The sequence below is a fragment of the Pan paniscus genome, chromosome 5 (assembly GCF_029289425.2).
Source record: "Pan paniscus chromosome 5, NHGRI_mPanPan1-v2.0_pri, whole genome shotgun sequence".
NCBI lineage: Eukaryota > Metazoa > Chordata > Mammalia > Primates > Hominidae > Pan > Pan paniscus.
Genome location: NC_073254.2, coordinates 173940298 through 173965212, shown reverse-complemented (window position 1 = coordinate 173965212; position 24915 = coordinate 173940298). Strand labels below are relative to the sequence as shown.

The following is a 24915-nucleotide window of genomic DNA, read 5'->3' as shown; positions in this document are numbered from 1 at the left end:
GTATAACAGCTTTTAGAGAGTTTTGTGAGCCTTCCCAGTGAATTATCAAATACAAAGGTGGTTTTGGAAATCCGCTCCCATCCCTAAACATTCAACTGGTGTCAGAAGTGAGAGTGACCTTGTGTGGGGGCTATACCCCCTACTTAGTCCAGTTGTGCAGCTGGATAAACTATCTCAAAAAACAATAGTTCCTCTTTATATTTTATAGTATTGTGAAATCCATTTTTAAGTCCTTCAACATGGTCAGACCTTGAGGATAAGGCCTATGTAGTATCTTCCTGGAAGCTGGCAATTGATAAATAATTACTAGAGTCATGAAAATATTTTCAAAACAAGATATTTGTGTGTGTGTGGTGGGGGGAAGACATTACATAGTGTCCTACTCCTAAAAACTGGACAGTGTTCAGCACTGGGCTAGAGACCTTAATGTAGTTCATTACGTACTGAAGAGACGCACAGAAATATTCATCTGAACTGAAATGACCTGAATTACATTAAGAAGCTCTAATTCAGACTGTTGGCACATTTAAGGGAATCTGTAACAAGCACCTTATTCTTGAGAACTGACCACAAATTCCTCAGAGCCAATCATTACATACATGGAACTGAATAATTTAAAAAATAAATTTAAGAGACCTGACACAGTGGCTCACAACTGTAATCCCAGCACTTTGGGAAGCCAAGGTAGGTGGATCACTTGAGGCCAGGAGTTCGAAACCAGCCTAGACAACATGGTAAAACCCCATCTCTACTAAAAATACAAAAATTAGCCAGGTGTGGTGGCATGTGCCTGTAGTCCGGGCTACTTGAGAGGCTGAGGCAGAAGAATCGCTTGAACCGGGAGGTGGAGGTTGCAGTGAGCCCAGATCATGCTACTGCACTCCAGCCTGGGCAACAGAGTGAGACCCTGTCTCAAAAAAAAAAAGAAAAAAGAAAAAGAAAAGAATTAAATATATGCATGTTCATATCATGATACTTTACTTTAGAAGTTACAAAGGGCTCTCACATAAATTATTTCTTATCATGATTACAAAAATCTGGTGAGACAGGCACAGAGTGCTTAAAGCTAGTTAATGACTTGCTTAGATTTCCATAGTCACTGAGAGTGGTCTCATAATATATCAAGACCCAATTCTTATGAATGAAAGTTCCTCACCTAAATTCCCTGTTATGAACCATGTGACTTTCCCATTAACAAATGATTGGACTGAAAGTGGCATCTGACCCAGAGGCCAGTCAGAAATTGTGCCACGGATTGATATGAAAAGATGGGGTGGATCAATCAGCTCGTCTTTCCTGGGAATATGAACTGTGAATGAAAGTTGCTGGAGTGCAAGTAGAAGCTGAAAGGATCCTATGAGGAAGCCGATGGCCTCTGGGCTCCTGGTGAGTCAAAATCACAGGGAAGAGAAAATTATGGGCCAAGCGGAAGTCAAGAGTGGAAAAAGAATGTCACTAGAAGACATTTGATATAAGGCAGACATTAGCAGATATACAGAGGTAATTGAGCTACTCCAATGGTGGATATGGGCATGAAAATATGACTACCTGTTCCTCCTCAGGTTGCAGCAAAATATAACACCCAGACTACTTGTGGCCTCTGTGCATATTGTACTTCTGGTTTACTTTGAAGAATTTCTCTCCCCTAGCGCTAGAGAAACAAGGAGAAGATCTCAAGGCTGCCCTGGATTCTTCATGAAATATGCTCTTGTTTTCATGATGTTTGGATGTTGTACCAAACCTAAGTCCCTATTCCTGTGTACCCTTAAAATAACTTTGTTATGTCATCACCACTGTATATTGATATATTGATAAAGTTCTGGCTTTTTAAAAAATTATATGTCTTTGATGCTCAAACATACCCAGCTGAATTATTCATAACATTCATCAAATGTGGCTTATCGATTCAATTCTTCTCAGAAAAAAAAGAAAAATAAAATATTCTCCACCAATATGCATCTAACATATTTTTCAGCTTTGTTGTGAAATTCTTGTCTCATAAATATTTGACCACAGCTATAAGATAGAGCTCTTTGGTTATGTAGCTGCATGTTGCTTTAATTTCAAAAGTTTGCTTTACTTGTGTTATCCTTGGCTTCACTGCAGAATCTAAATCCTATAAACTGATAAATGCAAATTACTTGGGCCTCCAGAAAAGCCCACTGGAAACTTACCTTGAAAAGAAGAGGGCTGGGTGCCGTGGCTCACGCCTGTAATCCTAGCACTTTGGGAGGCTGAGGCAGGTGGATCACCAGAGGTCAGGAGTTCGAGACCAGCCTGGCCAACATGGCGAAACCCCATCTCTACTAAAAATACAAAAATTAGCCGGGTGTAGTGGCGGGTGCCTAGTCTCAGCTACTCAGGAGACTGAGGCAGGAGAATCGCTTGAACCCGGGAGGCAGAGGTTGCAGTGAGCTAAGATCACACCACTGCACTCCACCCTGGGTGACAGAGTGAGGCTTTGTCTAAATAAAAATAAAAATAAAAATAAAAAACAAAAGAAAACAAAAGAAAGAAAGGAATAGGGAATAGGTGGCTCTCGTGGAGGCAGCTACTGTGAGGAGGCTGGGGAGCGCCGAGCTGCGTGTCATGCCCTGCACTGCTTAGACTAGTGAACACTACAGTCAGGATGGCTAACGATAACCCCGAGAAAAAAGGGCAATATGTCTGCTTATGCCTTCTTTGGGCAGATGTGCAGAGAAGAACATAAGAAGAAAAACCCAGAGATCTCCCTGTCAATTTTACAGAATTTTCCAAGAAGTGCTCTGAGAGGTAGAAGACAGAGTCTGGGAAAGAGAAGCCTAAATTTGGTGAAGTGGCAAAGGCGGATAAAGTACGCTGTGATTGGGAAATGAAGGATTATGGACCAGCTAAGTGAGACAAGAAGAAGGACCCTAATGCCCCCAAATGGCCATCGACTGCATTCTTCCTGTTCTGTTAAGAATTCAGCCCCAAGATGAAATCCACAAACCCTGGCAACTCTATTGGTGACATGGCAAAAAAAAGAAAACTGGGTGAGATGTGGAATAACCTAAGTGACAATGAAAAGCAGCCTTACATCCCTAAGATGGCCAAGCTGAAGGAGAAGTATGAGAAGAATGCTGCTGACTATAAGTTTAAAGGAAAGTTTGCTGGTGCAAAGGATCCTGCTAAAGTTGCCCGGAAGAAGATGGAAGAGGAAGATGAAGAAGACGAGGAGGAAGAAGAGAAGAAGGAGGAGTAGGATGAGTAAAAAAAGCCCTGTTTATCTGTCTCCTTGTGAATGCCTCAGAGTAAGGGAGCACTATAATTGACACAGCTCTTATTTGAGAAGTGTCTGTTGCCCTCATTAGGTTTAATTACAAAATTTCACTACAATCATATTGGAGTCTCTCAAAGTGCCCTAGAAATTGTGAGCGCTTTATATGAAGTGGCCATGGGTGTCCGGAGCACCCTGAAATGGCATCAAAGTTGTGCATCTTTCCAAAGATGTTTAAAATGTAAAGGAACTCTCATGTTCCCTTCACTCTGTGCATTTTGCTGCTACTGTGAGAAAGCATTTAAACATGTTTCTGGCATTTCTCTTTTCCTATTTGTAAGGTGGTGTTAAATATATGGTTATTGGCTAGAAATCTGGAGCTACCAACTGTAAACAACCTGCTCCTGAATGACTTCCCGGGTAAATAATGAATTTAAGGCAGAAATCAAGAAGTTCTTTGAAGCTAATGAGAACAAAGAGAAAATGTACCAGAATCTCTGGGACGCAGCTAAAGCAGTGTTAAAGGAATTTATATTACTAAATGCCCACATCTAAAAGCTAGTAAGATCTTAAATCAACAACCTAACATCACAGCTAAAAGAACTAGAGAACCAAGAGAAAACACACCCCAAAGCTAGCAGGATAAAAGAAATAATCAAGATCAGAGCAGAACTGAGAGATAGAGACACAGAAAACCCTTCAAAAAATCAATGAATCCAAGAGCTGGTTATTTAAAAATAATAATAAAATAGACTGCTAGCTAGACTAATGAAGAGGAAAAGGGAGAAGAACCAAACAGATACAATCAAAATAAGGGGGATATCACCACTGACCCCACAGAAATACAAACAACCATTAGAGAATACTATGAATACTTCTATACACATAAACTAGAAAATCTAGAGGAAATGGATAAATTCCTGGACACATATACCCTCCCAAGACTGAGCCAGGAAGAAATTGAATCCCTGAATAGACCAATAACAAGTTCTGAAATTGAAGTAGTAATCAATAGCCTGCCAAGCAAAAAAAAAAAAAAAAAAAAAAAAAAGACAGATTTACAGCTGAATTCTGTCAGAGGTAAAAAGAAGAGCTGGTATCATTTTTACCAAAACTATTCCAAAGAATTGAAAAGGAGGGACTCCTCCCTAACTCATTTTATGAAGCCAGCATCATCCTGGTACCAAAACCTGAAAGAGATACAACAACAAAACAAGAAAACTTCAGGCCAATACCCCTGATGAACATCGAAGCAAAAATCTTCAATAAAATATGAACAAACCGAATCAAGCAGTACATCTAAGAAGCCTGTCTATCATGATCAAGTTGGCTTATTCCCAGGATACAAGTTTGATTTAACACATGCAAATTAATAAATGTAATTAATCACATAAACATAAACAAAGACAAAAACCACATGATTATCTCAATAGATGCAGAAAAGGCCTTTGATAAAATTTAACATCCCTTTATGTTAAAAACTCTTAATAAACTAGGTATTGAAGGAACGTATCTCAAAATATTAAGAGCCATATATGACAAACACATAGCCAATATCATACTGAATGGGCAAAGGCTGGAAGCATTCCCTTTGGAAACTGGCACAAGAAAAAGATGCCTCTCTCACCACTCCTATTCAACATAGCATTGGAAGTTCTCGCCAGGGTAATCAGGCAAGAGAAAGAAATAAAGGGTATTTAAGCAGGGAGAGAGGAAGTCAAATTATCCCTGTTTGCAGATGACATTATCCTATATTTAGAAAACCCCATAGTCTCAGCCCAAAACCTTCTTAAGCTGATAAGCAACTTCAACAAATTTTCAGGATACAAAATCAATGTGCAAAAATTGCTAACATTCCTATACACCACCAACAGGCAAGCAGAGAGCCAAATCATGAATAAACTTCCATTCACAATTACCACAAAAAGAATAAAATACCTAGGAATACAGCTAATTGAAGTGAAGGACCTCTTCAAGGAGAACTACAAACCTCTGCTCAAAGAAATCAGAAAGGACACAAACAAATGAAAAAACATTCCATGCTCATGGATAAGAAGAATCAATATTGTGAAAATGGCCATACTACCCAAAGTAATTTATAGATTCAATGCTATTCCCATTAACGTACCATTGACAATCTTCGCAGAATTAGAAGAAACTATTTTAAAATTCATATAGAACCAAATAAGAGCCTGAATAGCCAAGACAATCCTAAGCAAAAAAGCAAAGCTGGAGGCATTATGCTACCTGACTTTAAACTATACTATAAAGCTACAGTAACCAAAACAGCATGGTACCAGTACAAAAACAGACACATAGACCAATGGAACAGAATAGAGAACTCAGAAATAAGACCACACACTTGCAACTATTTGATCTTAAACCTGACAAAAACAAAGAATGGGTAAAGGATTCCCTATTTAATAAATGGTGCTGGGAGAACAGGCTAGCCATATGCAGGTAATTGAAACTAGACCCTTTCCTTATACTTTATACAAAAATTAACTCAAGAGGGACTAAAGACTTAAATGTAAACCCCAAAACTGTAAAAACTCTAGAAGAAAACCCAGGCAGTACCATTCAGGACATAAGCACTGGCAAAGATTTTATGATGAAAATGCCAAAAGCAATAGCAATGAAAACAAAAATTGAAAAATGGTATTTAATTAAACTGAAGAACTTTTGCACAGCAAACAACAACAACAACAAAAACTATCATCAGAATGAACAGACAACCCACAGAATGGGAGAAAATTTCTGTGATCTATCCATCTGACAAAGATCTGGTATCCAGGGTCTACAAGGAACTTAAATTTATAAAAAAAGAAAAAACAAACAATCCCATTAAAAAGTGGGCAAAGGACATGAACAGACACTTCCCAAAAGAAGACATCCATGTGGCTAAGAAACATGAAAATAACTCAACATCACTGATCATTAGAGAAATGCAAATTAAAACCCCAATAAGACGACCATCTCACACCAGTCAGAATGGCTACTATTAAAAAGTCAAAAAAAAACAACAGATGCTGGCAAGGTTGCAGAGAAAGAGGAACACTTTAGCACTGTGGTGGAAGTTTAAATTAGTTCAACCATAGTGGAAGACTATGGCGATTCCTCAGAGATCAGAGGTGGAAATACCACTTGACCCAGCAATCCTATTACTGGGTATAAACACAAAGGAATAGAAATCATTCTATTACAAAGACACATTCACACATATGTTCACTGCAGCACTATTCACAATAGCAAAGACATGGAATCAACCCAAATTCCCATTAATGATATACTGGATAAAGAAAATGTACGTATGCACCATGGAATACTATGCAGGCATAAAAGGTATGAGATTATGTCTTTTGCAGAGACTTGTATGGGGCTGGAAGCCGTTATCCTCAGCAAACTAATGCAGGAACAAAAAACCAAACACTATATGTTCTCACTTATAAGTGGGAGCTGAATGATGAGAACACATGGACACATGGAGGAAAACAACCCACACTGGGGTCTGTCAGGGTGGCCAGGGGGAGTGAGAGCACAAGGAACAATAGCTAATGGTTGCTGGGCTTAATTTGGCTTAATTCCTGGGTGATGGATTGATCTGTAAAGCAAACCACCATGGCACATGTTTACCTATGTAACAAACCTGCACATCCTGCAAGTATACCCTGGAACTTAAAAGTTGAAGGAAAAAAAAGAAAAGAAGACATATGTTTCCATGACCATACAGCTTTGACATATTTACACACCCATCTTTTTAGTTGCTTAGGCCGAAGAATATCCTACCCACATATTTTTTAATGCGTAATTCTGAGTAGGTGATGAAATACCCTGACCTCTTTTGTTGCCCCTGCAAAATCTCACTAGTTTTTAGCTGGTTTACATTACTAAAGTTGCCTTTCTCTAGCCTTTTTAACTGGGAGGCTTTTTTCCCCGTTAATGCTAAGCAAAATTCTCATTTTCATTTAAAATACCTGATTACTTTTTGGTTTTTAGAATCTGCAGCTGTTCTTCTTTTGGTGTAGTTTATCACCACCTTTTACATTTCTTCAGCTCCTCTTGCATCTGAGGCTGCCTTAACTTTTTTCATTTGATCTTTCTCTTTCGTTTTATGGGTATATTGCCAGTTTAATTTTGGTCGTGGTAGAGAATATTTTTCTCATTTTGCAAGAGGGAAAATTGAGTATTAGACAGGGGAAGGTGCTGTGTGACAACAAAAATTATTAAGTGGCAGAGTCTGTACTTGAACCTATGTCTGTCTGACTACAAACCTGAGCTAATGATTTTTCTACTATTTATTGCTAGTTCATGTTCCTGTAATTGAAAATGCCAAAATATATACCTTGCTATTCAGAATCTTCAGTTGAACCAAGATCTCCTAACTGCAATGCCTATTTTATTTGAATTACATCAGACTGTTTCCCAGAAATAATTCCATTTCACTTCACTTTGGATTTACATTGTGTTTTCACGTCCGTTATTTCAAATTGTCCTCTGAGTTGGGTGAGGCAGATACTACTAAACAGATAAATAAGACCAGACTAAGAGAAATTAAATGACATAGCTGAGGTCACAGGCTTAGTAAAAGCTTGCTCTCCAAAAGAGTCAGTTTTGTTTTTGTTTTGTTTTGTTTTGTTTGGTGAGACAGAGTCTCGCTCTGTCACCCAGGCTGGAGTGTAGTGGCGTGATCTTGGCTCACTGCAACCTCTGCCTCCCAGGTTCAAGCAATTCTCCTGCCTCAGCCTCCTGAGTAGCTGGGACTACAGGTGCCCACCATCATGCTCGGCTAATTCTTTGTATTTTAGTAGAGACGGGGTTTCACCGTGTTGCCCAGGCTGGTCTTGAACTCCTGTATTTTTAAGATGGTTTATTCACATATTATTACATATTTTTAAAATCAGACCAGATTTCAACTCCAGATGGAATCTTTGTCTATATTAACACATGAAACCCCTGCATTTCAAATGCTCTGTTTAAGTCAGATATTTCTTCCAATTTCTCTTTGCTTGTCTCCATTGCAAATAACTACACAGACTGGGGCAAAAATAGGAAGAGGATTCTATCGCTGCAGGTGTGTCTCCATGGGCACAGGCAGTTCTGTGGTAGTGGGCATCAGTAAAGCTCTTCTCCGGGGCAGGGCTTCTCCTTATTTCTAGAGTGGCAGGGAAAAGGACTTCTTCAAAGTAAACAAGAAGTGCAATATTCACAAAGGACACATACACTCTCAGTGCTGTATTTGGCTGCAACTTCAGGGAGGTCAGATGGTCGTGCACTTTACCACTGGGTAAGACCAGATAGCATCTGCTGAAACATTCAATATCCAGCGGCCACATTTTGTCCCATTTTGTAAAAAGGTAATCAAAATCAAATAGGAATTAAATCCCCAAGAAACCATGAGACTAAAACAAACCTATTTTATACTATTCAGTCATCCTTATAATCAAATCCAGGTTGCCGAAGGAAAGTAGTAACTTGAGTGTAAACACATTTAGGAAGTTTGCAAAATTGTCTTTTGCCACCTCTACATCTTTTCTCATTGAGATTGCAGAATAACTCTGCATCCTTCCAAGCACATTTCTTGCCAGCATGATGGATTCTTAATTCTAAAAAAGAGTTTGGTCATAATGGAGCAGAAGTAGTTCTGTCAGTGATTTTCTAGACTATAATATCTTTCTCTATTTTCAAAATGAAGTCTACCTCATTTGGTTTTGCACATCTTACTCTATCCCTATGAAAGTATGGATAGTAAATTACCAAGACTGACTGTGCCTGGAGAAAAACATGCTTTTTAAAGACATTAAAATTCTTTTGAGACATTGAGAAAAAATGTAAATACATATTCTTAGTCTTTTTTCTTTTTTGATTGTTTGAAGAGATTTGAGTAAAGGAATGGGGGGAATAAAAACAGCAGAGGGTCCCCAACAAGTCCAAGCAAGTAAACTACCATTTCAGATGAAGATGAGCTGCAGAGGATCGATAATTTCTCTGATTCTATTAGGCCTGACAGCGGAGAGCTTCCAATGTGAGCAAAGGCTCAGAAAATGACAATTATGACAATGTCAGAGATTTCCGTGAGTAATTGTTGTGAGAGCTGTTGTTCTTGCTTATCCAAGATTAATTTCTCCTTTGTGTGGTAGCTATCTTGATTCTCTTTGAGAAAAAGATCTCTCTCTTTTATTGCAGTCAGCCTTGTCCATGATTTCAACCAAGATGCTTTGACTTCCCTTGGCCAAGAGATGATACGTTTATAATCCAACTCAGGCAAAATAGCTCTCACAGATGAAATGAAGAGAGGAAGTAGTTGGTGAAGAAGTACCTCCACGGTGATGTGGGGATGCTCTCTGTCTTTTTTCTCAACATCCCAAGGGATTGTTGAGTTTCTGTATATATAGTCAGGGACTCCAGAAAAACAAATGGATAGGATATATATATATATATATATATGTATATATATATATATATGTATATATATATATATGTACATTAGTTTTTCAGCCTCTGTATATATTATATAAATATATGTACCAATATGTATTATAAGGAATTGGATTATGGAGGCTGAGAAGTCCTAAGATTTGCATTCAGCAATCTGGATACCCAAGAGAGCTGATGGTGTAAGTTCCAGTGCAAGTCTGCATCCAAAGACAGGGGAAGACTGATGACCCAGCTCAGAAACACCCTCACAGACACACCCAGAATAATGTTTAACCAAATATCTGGGCACCCTGTGGTACAGTCAAGATGACACATAAAATTAATTATCACACTGTTCTTTAAGAAACTTAGTTTACCGGCTCTGTTTTTCAATTTCATGACTCATCACATTTGCTTCGAATAATTTTTTAAAAAAATTTTCTTGCTTAATTTAGCCAATTTTGTTTTTCTGTTGTCAACAACTAAAGAACCCAGAAAACGGAAATTTTTCTTACCATATTGAGGATAGGGTCAGTTGTTGTCATAAAAGTACTAGGTAATTGACGCTGTATTTGCAGTGTCAGAGTCCATGGGGCCTATTCCCAGATATCTTTCACTTTGGTCTACCATGATTTATAATCTCACATTAGCGTCATTGGTAATGGCAGAATTATAGTTGTTAGAACTATGAAGGGCCTTGCAAGCTCATTGTCCCCCTAGTTTTAGCCATATGTATACTTGACAAAAAGTGACAATATACTTTCCTAAGGTCACAGAGCTGGTAGTGGGAGGGATAGATGTGGAACTTAGGTCTTTTGATCGTATGTCTTAGTATTTTTATGCTGCCTCTCCAGGGAATGTACAGTACCTGTGAGCATTTCCCTAGCAGACTCCTGTGTCGACAGAGATGAACTGAAAAATCAGATCTGAGAGGATTTAGAAAATTGTTGAGGAACCTTAAGACAAAATATGTAAACTCTACCACCATGCCTAGAACTTGTCCTGACAAAGGGGTAGGAAGAATTATTTGTGAGTAACTGACAAGAGTAGTTTCAGTTGGAGAAGTGATTAAGTAAGATTTAGAAAATCTGTGCACAAAGCACTGCTCCTTAAGTTATAAATCTCAGCTCATTCATGGGTTTTGAGAATCATTTCAATTCTCCATTTCAAAAATGGAGTTATTTAATCTACTTTTAGAGAGGAATTATATACAATTCTATCAACTTGATATTTTTAGGGTTAAGTTGTTTGTAAAAAATAAATGGCTTACTTTGTGTAATTAAATTATACTATTTATAAATTTAAAAGCAAATTGGTCTTTTGGAGTCTTAAGAAATTATTTCGCAACTCAAATTTACGAAACAACTCTCTGAAATCTTTAAAGTGTTTTACAACATGCCCTTTAACATTTAGATTTAACACTTTCACAGTTGCATGTATTGTGTGGTAGGAAATCTACTTGTTCTCTTCTTCTAACAAGCCATTTTTCCCAACATTATTTATTATACAATCTGCTATGTCTTCTGTCATTTGCAATGTCTTAAAGTTTTGTCACTTACATGTGACTAGGGAAATACTTCATTTCATTGATCTATGTGTCACTTCCTGTGCATGAATTGCACTGCACTGATTTGATATCAATGGATTTAAAATACGTGCTTATATAGGCACGGGCAAAGATTTCATGACAAAAATGCCAAAAGCAATTGCAACAAAAGAAACAATTGATAAATGGGATCTAATTAAACTAAAGAGCTTCTGCACAGCAAAAGAAACTATCACCAGAGTGAACAGACAACCTACAGAATGAAAGAAAATTTTTGTGATCTATCCATCTGATAAAGGTCTAATATCCAGAGTCTACAAGGAACTTCAACAAATTTACAAGAAAAAAACAAACAACCCCATTAAAAAGTGGCCAAAGGATATGAACACTTTTCAAAATAATACATACATGCAGCCAACAGACATATGAAAAATAGCTCAACATGACTGATCATTAGAGAAATGCAAATCAAAACCACAATGAGATTCCATCTCACGCCAGTCAGAATGGCCATTATTAAACAGTGAAAAAACAACAGATGGTGGCAAGGTTGCAGAGAAAAAGGAATACTTTCACCCTGTTGGTGGGAGTGTAAGTTAGTTTAACCATTGTGGAAGATAGTGTGGTAATTCCTCAAAGATCTAGAGGTGGAAATACCATTTGACCCAGCAATCCTATTACTAGGTATAAACCCAAAGCAATATAAATCATTCTGTTATAAAGACACATGCACACATATGTTTATTGCAGCACTATTCACAATAGCAAAGACATGGAATCAACCCAAATGCCCATCAATGATAGACTGGATAAAAAAATGTAGCATATGACACCATGGAATACTATGCAGCCATAAAAAAGTACTAGATCATGTCCTTTGCAGGGACATGGATGTAGCTGGAAGCTGTTATCTTCAGCAAACTAATGCAGGAACAGAAAACCAAACACTGTGTATTCTCACTTATAAGTGGGAGCTGAATGATGAAAACACATGGACCCCTGAGGGGGAACAACACACAATGGGGCCTTTTGAGGGGTGGTAGAGGGAGGAGGGAGAACATCAGGAAGAATAGCTAAGGGATGCTGGGCTTACTACCTAAGTGATGGGTTGATCTGTGCAGCAAACCACCATGGCACACGTTTACCTATACAACAAACCTGTACATCCTGCACATGTATCCTGGAACTTAAAATAAAAGTTGAAGGAAAAAAATAACACGTGCTTATATCCAGCAGGTGGATTCTTCTTTTTCAAAAATTATTTCAATAATTTCCTTAGCTGTTTGTTAATCTTTATTCTTCCACATTTATTTTGGGACATGTTTCTCACATTCTACTAAAATCTGCCTGAGATTAAAGTTGCAATTGCATTGGATATTAAAAAATCCCATCCATAATCATGTCATCTCACTTATTTTATGTCTTTTAATAAAGCTTAAATTTTTATCTGTATTGGTCTTACTAATTTTTATAAAGCTTTGTTTCTCGATAAGATACAGATTTTCACACCATGGCAAAATATATCTCATTTTCCTATTTTACTCATTGTATTAAAAATTCTCCAGAGAAACATAATTGATAGGATATCTCTCTCTCACACTCTGTCTCTCTCTCTTTCTATCTCGTATCTATATATATTTTAAGGGATTAGCTTACCTAATTGTGGGGGCTAGTAAGTTCAGGATCTGTAGGGCAGGCCTGCAGGCTGGAAACGAAGGTGGGAGTTAATACTGCAGTCTTGTGGAAAGGTTCCTTTGTGGAAAACTTGTACTTTCTCGTAAGGTGTTCAAATATATAAGATGAGGCCCATTCACATTACCAAGGGTAATCTTTACTTGAAGTCAACTGATGGAAGATGTTAACCGCATCTATAGAATATATTCACAGCAACAACTGGATTAGTGTTTCATTCAAATAATTGAGCACTACGGCTTAGCCAAATTGATAAGATAAAACTAACCATCACAATTACTCATGAAAATACATAGAGGAACATACTGGCTTTTGGAGATTGATACACACAAAGCAAATATCTGTCTGACTCTGATTCTAACCTGATTCTAATCTCTTTTGATTTTCTTGTGTTTGCGATATAAATAACAGCATATAATTTGATCTTCTTTCCTACAATTTTTATCTATCTTTTTCCTTTCATCTTACTGCATTGGTCAACATCTCCTCTTCTAAGGTGAATTGTAGGGGAGAGATTCTTTTCTTGTTTCCAACCTTCTCTAGTTTTCCCATTAAATAGAATTTTTCCTATAGGGATTTGATAGATTGTATCAAGTTTAAGAAACTACCTTATATTTCTAGTTTTCTAAAAGCTTTTATTTGTAAATAGGTATTAGCTTTTATTAAATGCATTTAGACTCCTAATTAGAAGATGATATTAATTTTTCCACTTTTGAACACTGTTGCATAATATCACATTGTTAAATTTTTTTGAGGTTGAATCATTTTTGCATTTCTGAAATATACTGTAATTGACCATAACATATTATTTTTCTTATACTTTCAGGACTTTTAAAGCTAAGTTTATAGCTGAAGTTGACTTATTTTTCATTGCACTTACTTATGAGATTTTGACAGTTAGGTTCCAGACTCATCCTGAATTGGAGCATGTGGACACAAAGGGAGGCAAGGGGAGGGGAAGAATTCTTGCTTGACTTATGCTGCGATGGCAAGCAAACGTCAGCTTTTACTAAACTTGGCAGGTGTTTAAAACAGACTCTTTCTTTATCTCATGGAGTGCTTCTGTGGGACTTTTGAAGACCCTCCAGCATTGGGAATATCTCCCCTTGCAATTCCTGTGACAAGGCAAAATGCATCTTTATTTCTTTGGATCATTTACTCCTTCCTCAGTTTCTGCTTATCTAGTGATGACTGTAGGTTCTTATTGTTTTGCATTGAATTACCAGAGAATCCTTGGAATAAAAATGATTAAGAACCACTGCCTACAGAGAACCAAGATAAATATTTGAGGCTGAATAATATGCAAGATATATTTTATTCTCCTGAAGATTAATCAAGCTTTCTTTTAGTTTTCATTAGATCTAAGGTTCTGCTTTTTTAATGTAACAGGGATTTATATTTGGAGAAGTGGGCTTAGATGCATTAAAAAAACACCACCAAAGCCAGGCATGGTGGCATGCACCTGTAGCATGCTCTACTGGGCTCATTCTTCCTGCTTCAGCCTTTCCAATAGGGATGGCACCAGGTTCAAGAGTACTTGGGAGGCAGAGGCAGGGAGATTGTTTGAGCTCAGTAGTTTGAGGCTGTAGTGCAGTATGTTTCATGCGCGTCCGTGTGAAGAGACCACCAAACAGGCTTTGTGTGAGCAACATGGCTGTTTATTTCACCTGGGTGCAGGTGAGCTGAGTTCGAAAAGAGAGTCAGCAAAGGGTGGTGGATTATCATTAGTTCTTATAGGTTTTGGGATAGGCGGTGAAGTTAAGAGCAATGTTTTGTGGGCAGGGGTGGATCTCACAAAGTACATTCTCAAGGATGGGGAGAATTACAAAGAACCTTCTTAAGGGTGGGGGAGATTACAAAGTACATTGATCAGTTAGGGCGGGACAGGAACAAATCACAATGGTGGAATGTCATCAGTTAAGGCTATTTTTACTTCTTTTGTGGATCTTCAGTTACTTCAGGCCATCTGGATGTATACGTGCAAGTCACAGGGGATGTGATGGCTTGGCTTGAGCTCAGAGGCCCGACATTCCTACCTTCTTATATTAATAAGAAAAATAAAACAAAATAGTGTTGAAGTCTTGGGGCGGCGAAAATTTTTGGGGTTGGTATGGAGAGAGAATGAGCGATGCTTCTCAGGGCTGCTTCAAGCGGGATTAGGGGTGGCGTGGGAACCTAAAGTGGGAGAGATTAAGCTGAAGGAAGATTTTGCGGTAAGGGGTGATATTGTGGGGTTGTTAGAAGAAACATTTGTTGTGTAGAATTATTGGTGATGGCCTGGATACGGTTTTGTATGAATTGAAAAACTAAATGGAATAAGAGAAGGAGAAAAACAGGTGTAAAAGGTCTAAGAATTGGGAGGACCTACGACATCTGATTAGAAAGTGCCTAAGGAGATTCAGTATAGACCTGCCAGCAAAGATTATTTATTTACTTCAAGAGTTAAGAGTGGCAGTTTGGGGATAGCAAGAGGAGATATCAGCTGTGATGGCTTGGAGAAAGAGTGTAAACCGGCAGTGTAAACAAGAACAGGGCATGTGTGAGTAGTTGAGAACGGAGAATAGGAGTGTGACTAGACAGAAAATAGTAGAGATGACAAGTTTTTTGGGGGCACAGTCCAAGTTGGTCCGGTGTCTGGAATGAGACTGGGGCCTAATAAAAAGGAACTCAAATGGGCTGTACCTTGTAGCAGTCCGAGGACAGGCCTGAATTCTGAGAAGCGAAAGTGGTAAAAGTATTGTCCAGTCCTTTTTAAGTTGGTGGCTGAGCTTGGTGTGGTGTGTTTTTAAAAGACCTTTAGTCCGTTCTACTTTTCTTGAAGACGGAGGACCGTAAGGGATATAAAGGTTTCACTGAATACTAAGAGCCTGAAAAACTGCTTGGCTGATTTGAGTAATAAAGGCTGGTCTGTTATCAGACTGTATAGAGGTGGGAAGGCTAAACTGAGGAATTATGTCTGACAGAAGGGAAGAAATGACTGCGGTGGGCTTCTCAGACCCTGTAGGAAAGGCCTTTACTTATTCAGTGAAAGTGTCTATTTAGACTTAAGAGGTATTTTAGTTTCCTGACTCAGGGCATGTTGAGTAAAGCTAATTTGCCAGTCCTGGGTGGGGGCAAATCCTCCAGCTTGATGTGTAGGGCAGGGAGGGGGCCTGAATAATCCCTGAGGAGTAGTAGAATAGCAGATGGAACACTGAGAAGTTATTTCCTTGAGGATAGATTTCCACCATGGAAAGGAAATGAGAGGTTCTGAGAGGCGGGCTAGTGGCTTGTACTATAGCATAGCCTGCCTTTGCTGGTGTGTGGCGATTAGGCCTGGTGGAACTGCCATCAATAAATCAAGCGTGATCAGGGTGAGGAACAGGAAAGAAGAAAATATGGGGAAACGGGGTGAATATCAGGTGGATCAGAGAGATACAGTCATGGGGGTCAGGTGTGGTATCAGGAATAATGTGGGAGGCTAGATTGAAGTCCGGGCCAGGAACAATGGTAATTGTGGGAATTAACAAAGAGTGAGTACAGCTGAAGGAGCCGGGGAGCAGAAAGTATCTGCGTCAGGTATGAGGAAGAAAATAGATTTTGGAAGTTATGAGAAATGTAGAGAGTGAGTTGAGCATAGTTTGCGATTTGTAGGGCCTCTACAAGTATTAAAGCAGCGGCAGCTGCTGCACGCAGACAGGAGGGCTAGGCTAAAACAGTAAGGTCAAGTTGTTTGGACAGAAAGGCTACAGGGTGCGGTCCTGGCTCTTGCTAAGAATTCTGACCGCACTAACCATGCCTAGGAAGGAAAGGAGTTGTTGTCCATGCCTAGGAAGGAAAGGAGTTGTTGTTTTGTAAGGGATTGAGGTTTGGGAGATTAATCGGACACCATCAGCAGGGAGAGCACATGTGTTTTTATGAGAATTATGCCGAGATAGGTAACAGATGAGGATGAAATTTGGGCTTGACTGAAGTAACGGGGGCTATCTGTGAAGCCTTGCGGCAGTACAGCCCAGGTAATTTGCTGAGCCTAATGGGTGTCAGGGTCAGTCTAAGTGAAAGCAAAGAGAGGCTGGGATGAAGGGTGCAAAGGAATAGTAAAGAAAGCATGTTTGAGATCCAAAACGGAATAATGGGTAGTAGAGGGAGGTATTGAGGATAGGAGAGTATATGGGTTTGGCACCACGGGGTGGATAGGCAAAACAATTTGGTTGATAAGGCACAGATCCTGAACTAACTTGTAAGCCTTGTCTGGTTTTAGGACAGGTAAAATGGGGGAATGGTAAGGAGAGTTTATAGGCTTTAAAAGGCCATGCTAAAGCAGGCGAGTGATAACAGGCTTTAATCCTTTTAAAGCGTGCTGTGGGATGGGATCTTGACATTGAGTGGGGAAAGGGTGATTAGGTTTTAATGAGATGGTAAGGGGTGCATGATCGGTCGCCAAGGAGTGAGTAGAGGTATCTTATACTTGTGGGTTAAGGTGGGGGGATACAAGAGGAGGACGCAAAGGAGGCTTTGGATTGGGAAGAAGGGCGGCAATGAGATACAGCTGTAGTCCAGGAATAGTCGGGGAAGCAGATAATTTAGTTAAAGTGTCTCAGCCTAATAAGGGAACTGGGCAGGTGGGGATAACTAAAAACGAGTGCTTAAAAGAGTATTGTCTAAGTTGGCCCCAGAGTTGGGGAGTTTTAAGAGGTTTAGAAGCCTGGCCGTCAATACCCACAACAGTTATGGAGGCAAAGGAAACAGGCCCTTGAAAAGAAGGTAATGTGGAGTGGGTAGCCTCCGTATTGATTAAGAAGGGGACGGGCTTACCTTCCACTGTGAGAGTTACCCGAAGCTCGGCGTCCGTGATGGGTTAGGGGGCTTCCGAGGCGATCAGGCAGTGTCAGTCTTCAGCCGCTAAGCCGAGAAGATCTGGGAAGGAGTCAGAGAGCCTTGGGCCAGAGTTCCAGGGGCTCTGGGAGTGGCTGCCAGGTGAGTTGAACAGTCCGATTTTCAGTGGGGTCCCACACAGATGGGACGCAGCTTAGGAGGAATCCTGGGCTGCGGGCATTCCTTGGCCCAGTGGCCAGATTTCCGGCACAGGTAGCAAGCTCCTGGGGGAGGAGGTTCTGGAGGAACACCTGGCTGCTGTGGTTCAGGCGTTTGGAAGTTCTTGTGTGCTGAGGTTGTGGCTGGGGTTTGTCTCACAATGGAGGCAAGGAATTGCAACTTTTTTCTGTTATTGTACACCTTGAAGGGAGGTTAATTAAGTCCTGTTGTGGGATTTGAGGGCCAGATTCCAATTTTTGGAGTTTTATTTAATGTCGGGAGCAGATTGGGTAATAAAATATATATTGAGAATAAGACAGCATTTTGACCTTTTAGGGTCTAGGGCTGTAAAGTGTCTCAGGGTTGCTGCCAAACAAGTCATGAACTGGCCTGGATTTTTATATTTGATGAAAAAGAGCCTAAACGCTATCTGATTTGGGATAAAGAAAAAGGAGCATTAACCTTGACTATGCCTTTGGCTCCAGCCACCTTTTTAAGAGTAAATTGCTGGGCAGGTGGGGGAGGGCTAGTCACGGAAGGAAACTGTAAGCCGGACCAGGTGTGAGGAGGGGAGGTGATAAAAAGATTATAGGGTGGAGGAGCAGAGGCTGAGGAAGAATTGGGACCTAGCTCGGCCTGGCGAGGAGCAGCCTGGGGAGGAAGGGAGAGGTCAGATGGGTCTGTAGAAAAGGAAGATTAGAAAGACTCAGTGACGCTTGGGGTTGGGACTGAGGGGACAGACGGGAGGGAAAGAAGGAAGATTTGGGACGAGTTGCATTGGGCACAGAGACTAGGAAGGGACTGATGTGTAAAAGAATGCCTGGATGTCAGGCACCTCAGACCGTTTGCCTATGTTACGACAAGAATTATTTAGATCTTGCAGGATGGAAAAATTCAAAGTGCCATTTTCTGGCTATTTGGAACTACTGTCGAGTTTGTGTTGGGGTCAAGTGGCATTGCAGAAGAAAATAAGGCGTTTAGGTTTTAGGTCAGGTGTGAGTTGAAGAGGTGGATCTTCAGTTACTTCAGGCCATCTGGATGTATACATTCTAGTCACAGGGGATGTGATGGCTTGGCTGGGGCTCAGAGGCCTGACAGTGTAATCTTGCCTATGAATAGCTACTACTCTCTAGCCTGGGCAATATAGGAATACCTCATCTCTAAAAAATTAAAATAATAAAATAACAATACTATGATATGCCTTCTTACTCCATTTAAACCTTTCTTTAGTTTAACTCAATTCACTATTGTTTACTATAAAATAAGATGCTCTAACCCTCTTTCTCCCACAATTCTCTGCTTTTGACAGAATTCCAGTCTGTGTGGAGCACATGCTTTCTTCAAATTTTCATGTTTTACTTTCAATCACAGTGTTCAGGGAATAATTCTAATGACTTTCATAGAATCAAAATGAGTGGCTGAGGCATGCATAAGAAAAAATGCTAGGCCAGGCGTGGTGGCTCATGCCTGTAATCTCAACACTTTGGGAGGCCGAGGCAGGAGGATCACGAGGTCAGGAGATCAAGACCATCCTGGCTAACACGGTGAAACCCCATCTGTACTAAAAATACAAAAAATTAGCCAGGCGTTGTGGTGGGTGCCTGTAGTGTCAGCTACTCGGGAGGCTGAGGCAGGAGAATGGCGTGAACCCAGGAGGCGGAGCTTGCAGTGAGCCAAGATCGTGCCACTGCACTCCAGCCTGGGCCACAGAGCGAGACTGTCTCAAAAAAAAAAAAAAAAAAATTAGGTGAGAAATGCTTTTATACAACAATTTTAAAAGAGGAAAGAAAAGGGGAAAAAGGCCTTGAGTGCTGAGAGAGAGAGAAGAGAATAATTTTTGATAGTGGGAGTGGGCTTTTTGGATGAGATTTATGTGCTTTGTGTCTTTGATTACATGAAATAATATAGCAGGCAGATAAAACAGGTTAAACAAAGGCAGGACATTAGAATGCGATGGGCATATTCAGAGAAGAATGAAATCAGGTATGGTTACGGTGTGTGACTAAGTGTTTATTATTGTACATTTTATTTTTGTGCACTTTTATTGTACATTTTATTATTGTGCAATTTATGGAACGTCCTATTTTCCTTTGAGTAGTTCTAGGAAGCTACTAGAGATTTCTTTGGTTAAGTTTTCCAACAATTTTTTTTTAAATGTTAGACATGATACATCCATTTCAGTGGTTAGGTATGTAGGGATAGCGTTAAACTTGCTTATCTTTTACCAAGAGCTTCATTGGCTCCAAAACCATTCCTTATAATCTTCCAACTCAACCTTCTGCGCTCTTTCAAAAATCACGCCTGCCACAAAAAATAAAATGAAAATAAAAAATAAAGATTACTTTTTATGCACAGATATTGTCACCATTACTAATTAGCTGTTTGTATCTTAGATAATTTACCATTCTCAAAAGAGGTAAATAGTTCTGGAGTATTTGGAGAGCAGCTTCATTTCTTAACTCATCCACAGTTCCTCTTTAGCTCCTGGGATCCAGTACTTTTCCTGTGGAATTTGATTGCGGTCTCCACTCTGGGAAGAAAGCCTTTCTTTAAGCAGGTACTCTTGGAGAGTTTGAAGTATTGATTTCTATGTACAAATATTTTCTGGAGGTGTAAAAAGAGGATCTCAGTTCTTAAAACAATAAATAGATATCTAGGTACATCCAGGAGTGAGGGCAATTTCAGGAAGTCTTGGTGAGAATTTTAAAAATATTTGATAGGAAACTGACTGCTGTCATTCATGAAAGTGTTCTAGGACTTCTATTGCACCTACATATGTTACTTGGTGACATAAATGTAAATATCATAAAAATGGGATTTAAAAATATTCATTTATTTAGATGTGATTATTGTTCAATGGATGAACTTGATACATATCAAATAGGCATTTAAAGGAAACCAAATATAAATATTAGATAATCGTGCAATGTAATAACAACAAACATAATAATAAAGCACTTTCTTATCAATACAGCAATTAGGCTGTTTAAGAAAACAAAACAAAATTGAAATTCAAAACCTGACAGTAAGCAGGCAGCTAAAAGGCAGCAAAATTTAGAATCCCCATCATATATTCAGCACATAAAATGAACATGTAATCATTTGAACGGTATTTATCCTTTTAACTAAATTTGAATCTGCAGTTGTATCTCTGCCTGAGAAAAAAATGAAGACTTTTTTTGTTTCGGTTTCTATGGAAACCTATACTTTGATTACTGATGGGTTTCAAGTGTATCACTTTTAGTCCCATAGGTACAATGTTTGAAGAAAAAAATAGGAGCAGAAGGAGAGGCCTGCAACGTTATCAGAAACATTTCCTCAAATGCTAATTTTTTTCAGGCATCATAGATCTGAGAGATGCTGGAAGAAATTCCAAATTAAATTTTAGCTTCATTCAATAGTCACTGAGCGCTTGCTAGGTGCCAAACACTGTCCCAGTGGCTAGAGCAGCAAACAAAAAGATAAAATTTAATACCAAGCTTTAGAAATAACTTTACTAAGAAACTTAAGTCACATTTAGATGTTTGGGTTTTAGTTAACTGAATTTTGTTATTTTCATATTTGTATCCATGCAATGTCTTAATGCATGGATTTTTGATATGTTTTGTTGGAAATTATGTGTCCTTTCCTTGAAGAAACATTTTTAAAATGTCATTAACCTTTACTTAAACAAGTGGAGAACGTGAAATTTGTTTCTGCTTTCATTCTTTGTTCTTTTTCATTGGTTTCCAGACAAAGGCATTAGGGCAATAGTGAAGCCTTTGCAATGTTTTCAACAGTGTTATTTTCAGTATGACATGTTAAGCCAGTGCTTTTATTAATATAGGAACCTGGTATGACTAGCATAAAATAGCCAAAACTGCTACTCACTAGATGTATATCATATAAAATATGTTTATTATATAGCTAAATCCAAATACTCTTTTTAAAATTAGGTTATAAAATACAATCTATTTTATTCATTTAACATATTCAAAGACATTATAATTTGGCAACACTATTTTTTTACTGGTAGTTTTCAATTTGAGTTAAAACCTGTGTACACATTTACATAGTTCTTATAAATTCTTTAGATCTCAGTTTAATTGACACTTTATTGGAGAATTCTTCTGTAACCTCAATGAGGCTAAACATCCTTTTATTTGTGCAGTATCTGCACAACTATTATCTGTACCAATTTTACATTTATTTGTAAGTTTTATGTGTCTGCTTTCTCCATCATATTGAGTGAATGGATGAATGAATGGATAACCAGTTGCTTAACTGAAAGCATTAATCTCTTCCCTTCCCTTATCCCTATTCATTAAATAAAGGTCATGATGATACAACAGTGTTTCCTCTGCCTCGTTCTGCTCACTTCTCCATTCTGTAATTGGAAAACTTTACTCAACGAGCTTTCAAAGATCAGACAATGCCAGTTAGAGTTTTAGGTGCATGTCACAAAGCATTCTTGGCTAAATGACAAAATTCACTGCAACGAATTATTTTAATATATTAATTTCCTAGTAATCCCTGAGCTTTTTGAGTACAGAGGCTAAGTTGGTTTTTCTTTTTTCTCCACTACTCTATTCCCAGCACTTTCCTTAGTGACCAACTCTTAATTGGTTGTATTGGTTAGAATGTTATCATTTGCAGTAACAGAAAACCAATAGTTCAAACTCTTGGAACATGAACAAGAATTTGTGGGATAATGTAATTATAAACATCTAGATATAGGGCAAGCTTGAGTCTCAGTTTGCCCAACCCTTAGTTCCATTTCTTTCAGCTATAATCTCATCTGTATATTGGCTTCATCCTCATCCTGACATCCCTTGTGTTAATAAAATGTCTGCAGTGGTTCCATCCTTTCCATGTGAATACCATGTGATTCCAGAAGAATATAAAAGTTCGAACATAAAAAACTTTGAAAAAAAAATGTAAAACTTTGAAATCCTGAGCTTCATTCTCATTAGAGGGGGGGAAAAGACAATGTACACATTCTTTATCAATTTCTACGATCAGTAGAATTGTCATTCACTGTTGGCTTAGGTCCCTGTAATGTGTCCTAAGTAACAGTAGGGTGATTTTAGATCAATTAGATCTTTGCTCTGGAGCTAAGGATGTGGCCCTACTCACTTTGAATGGCCAATAGTCAATAGCAAAAGGGTGAAATGGCTGGGGAAAAGGCAAATGAAAATTGCAAAATGGCCACTATTCACATGGAAGTGGGAGTGCCTAGAAATAAAATATTTACAAAATATGTTTTCTAATCTAGGACCTATAAGAAAATAAAGTCATTCTCAGGAAGGTGAAAGGCATGTTGAAGACTGGAATTTGCTTATGTACATTTTCATGATTTTATGGATATTTGTGGATACTGGTGGGTTGAATAAGGGTTTTTATTTATATTTTTTGTGTGTGTGTGTCCTGATTGGGGTAAAAACGGAAGATTATACAGTTGATCCCTGAACAACACATGGGTTAGGGGTGCTGATACCCTGTGAAGTTGAAAAACCTGTATATAACTTTTGACTCCCCCAAAACTAAATTGCTAACAGCCTACTGTTGACTGAAAGCCTTACTGATAACATAAACAGTCAATTAAAACATTCTTTTTACATTATATGTATTATACACTATATTCTTACAATAAAGTAAGCTAGAGGAAAGAAACTATTAAGAAAGTCACAAGGAAGAAAAACCATATTTACTATTCATTAAGTGGAAGTGAATTATCATAAAGGCCTTCGTTCTTCTTATCTTCAAGTTAAGTAGCCTGAGAAGGAGGAGGAAGAGGAAGAGTTGATGTTGCTGTATTAGGGGTGGCAGAGGCAAGCAGAAAAAAAAATCCACCTGTAAGTGTTCGAAACTGTGTTCTTCAAGGGTCAACTGTACAATCATAGGTATTTTAGAAATTCTAGCTTCATTGACTATTATTCTATAACTAAATGAAAGTAAATACCACTTTAAATTATTGTGGGTTGTAAAAAGAGCCTGAGTTGAAACTAAGTATTCCTGCACAAATGTTGGCAGCAAGTTCAAATATATATTTACCTATGTATGTTTCACCAGGCTGTGACAAATCGCTTTAAAATTATATCTTTAGAAAATAATAATTCCTTCCACATATATGTTAATTGATTATAATCATTACGTAATCACAAAAAAATACATCTTTGGCTAATTCAAGAAGAGATAAAGGGAAACACAACAACGAGGAATAAGTCAGCAGAGAGTATTTCAGGGGGTTTGGGGTTGCAGAAGGCATAAGAGGTTCTGGCCATGAAAAACTAGGAAAGATAGAAAAATAAAGAGTGAAAAAGATTTGAGAAACTGCAGGTCATAAGGCAAAAACATTAACTCAGATGTCCATGTTAATGCAGTTGTACCTGGCCATGCAATAGTAGATGACCAGATGCAGGAAAATAATACGGACACTTGAGTGAGACCTGTGAAAGAAGCCTCAGTGGGGAGAAGAGTGATATCACACCATTAGATAGAAGTGCCCTGGGTATATACCCAAGGGATTATAAATCATTCTACTATAAAGACACATGCACACATATGTTTATTGCAGCTCTATTTAAATAGCAAAGACTTAGAACCAACCCAAATGCTCATCAATGATAGACTGGATAAAGAAAATGTGGCACATATACACCATGGAATACTATGAAGCCATAAAAAAGAATGAGTTCATGGCCTTTGCAGGGATGTGGATGAAGCTGGAAACCATCATTCTCAGCAGACAAACACAGGAACAGAAAACCAAAAACCACATGTTCTCACTCATAAGTGGGAGTTGAACAATGAAGGCCTGTTGGGGGACGCGGGGCAAGGGAAAGGAGAGCATTAGGACAAATATCTAATGCATGTGGGGCATAAAACCTACATGATGGGTTGATAGGTGCAGGAAACCACCATGGCACATGTATACCTATGTAACAAACCTGCACATTCTGCACTTGTATCCCAGAACTTAAAGTAAAATAAAAAAGAAGTGCCCAAATGAATAAGGTCTAAGTAAAACTAT

At 38.6% G+C, this 24915-nt stretch overlaps 1 pseudogene; it reads left to right on the top strand.

The window, feature by feature from the left end:
• The first annotated feature begins 217 nt into the window (after positions 1 to 217).
• Positions 218 to 3232, top strand: LOC100981719 (high mobility group protein B3-like; annotated as a pseudogene).
• The last annotated feature ends 21683 nt before the right edge of the window (positions 3233 to 24915 follow it).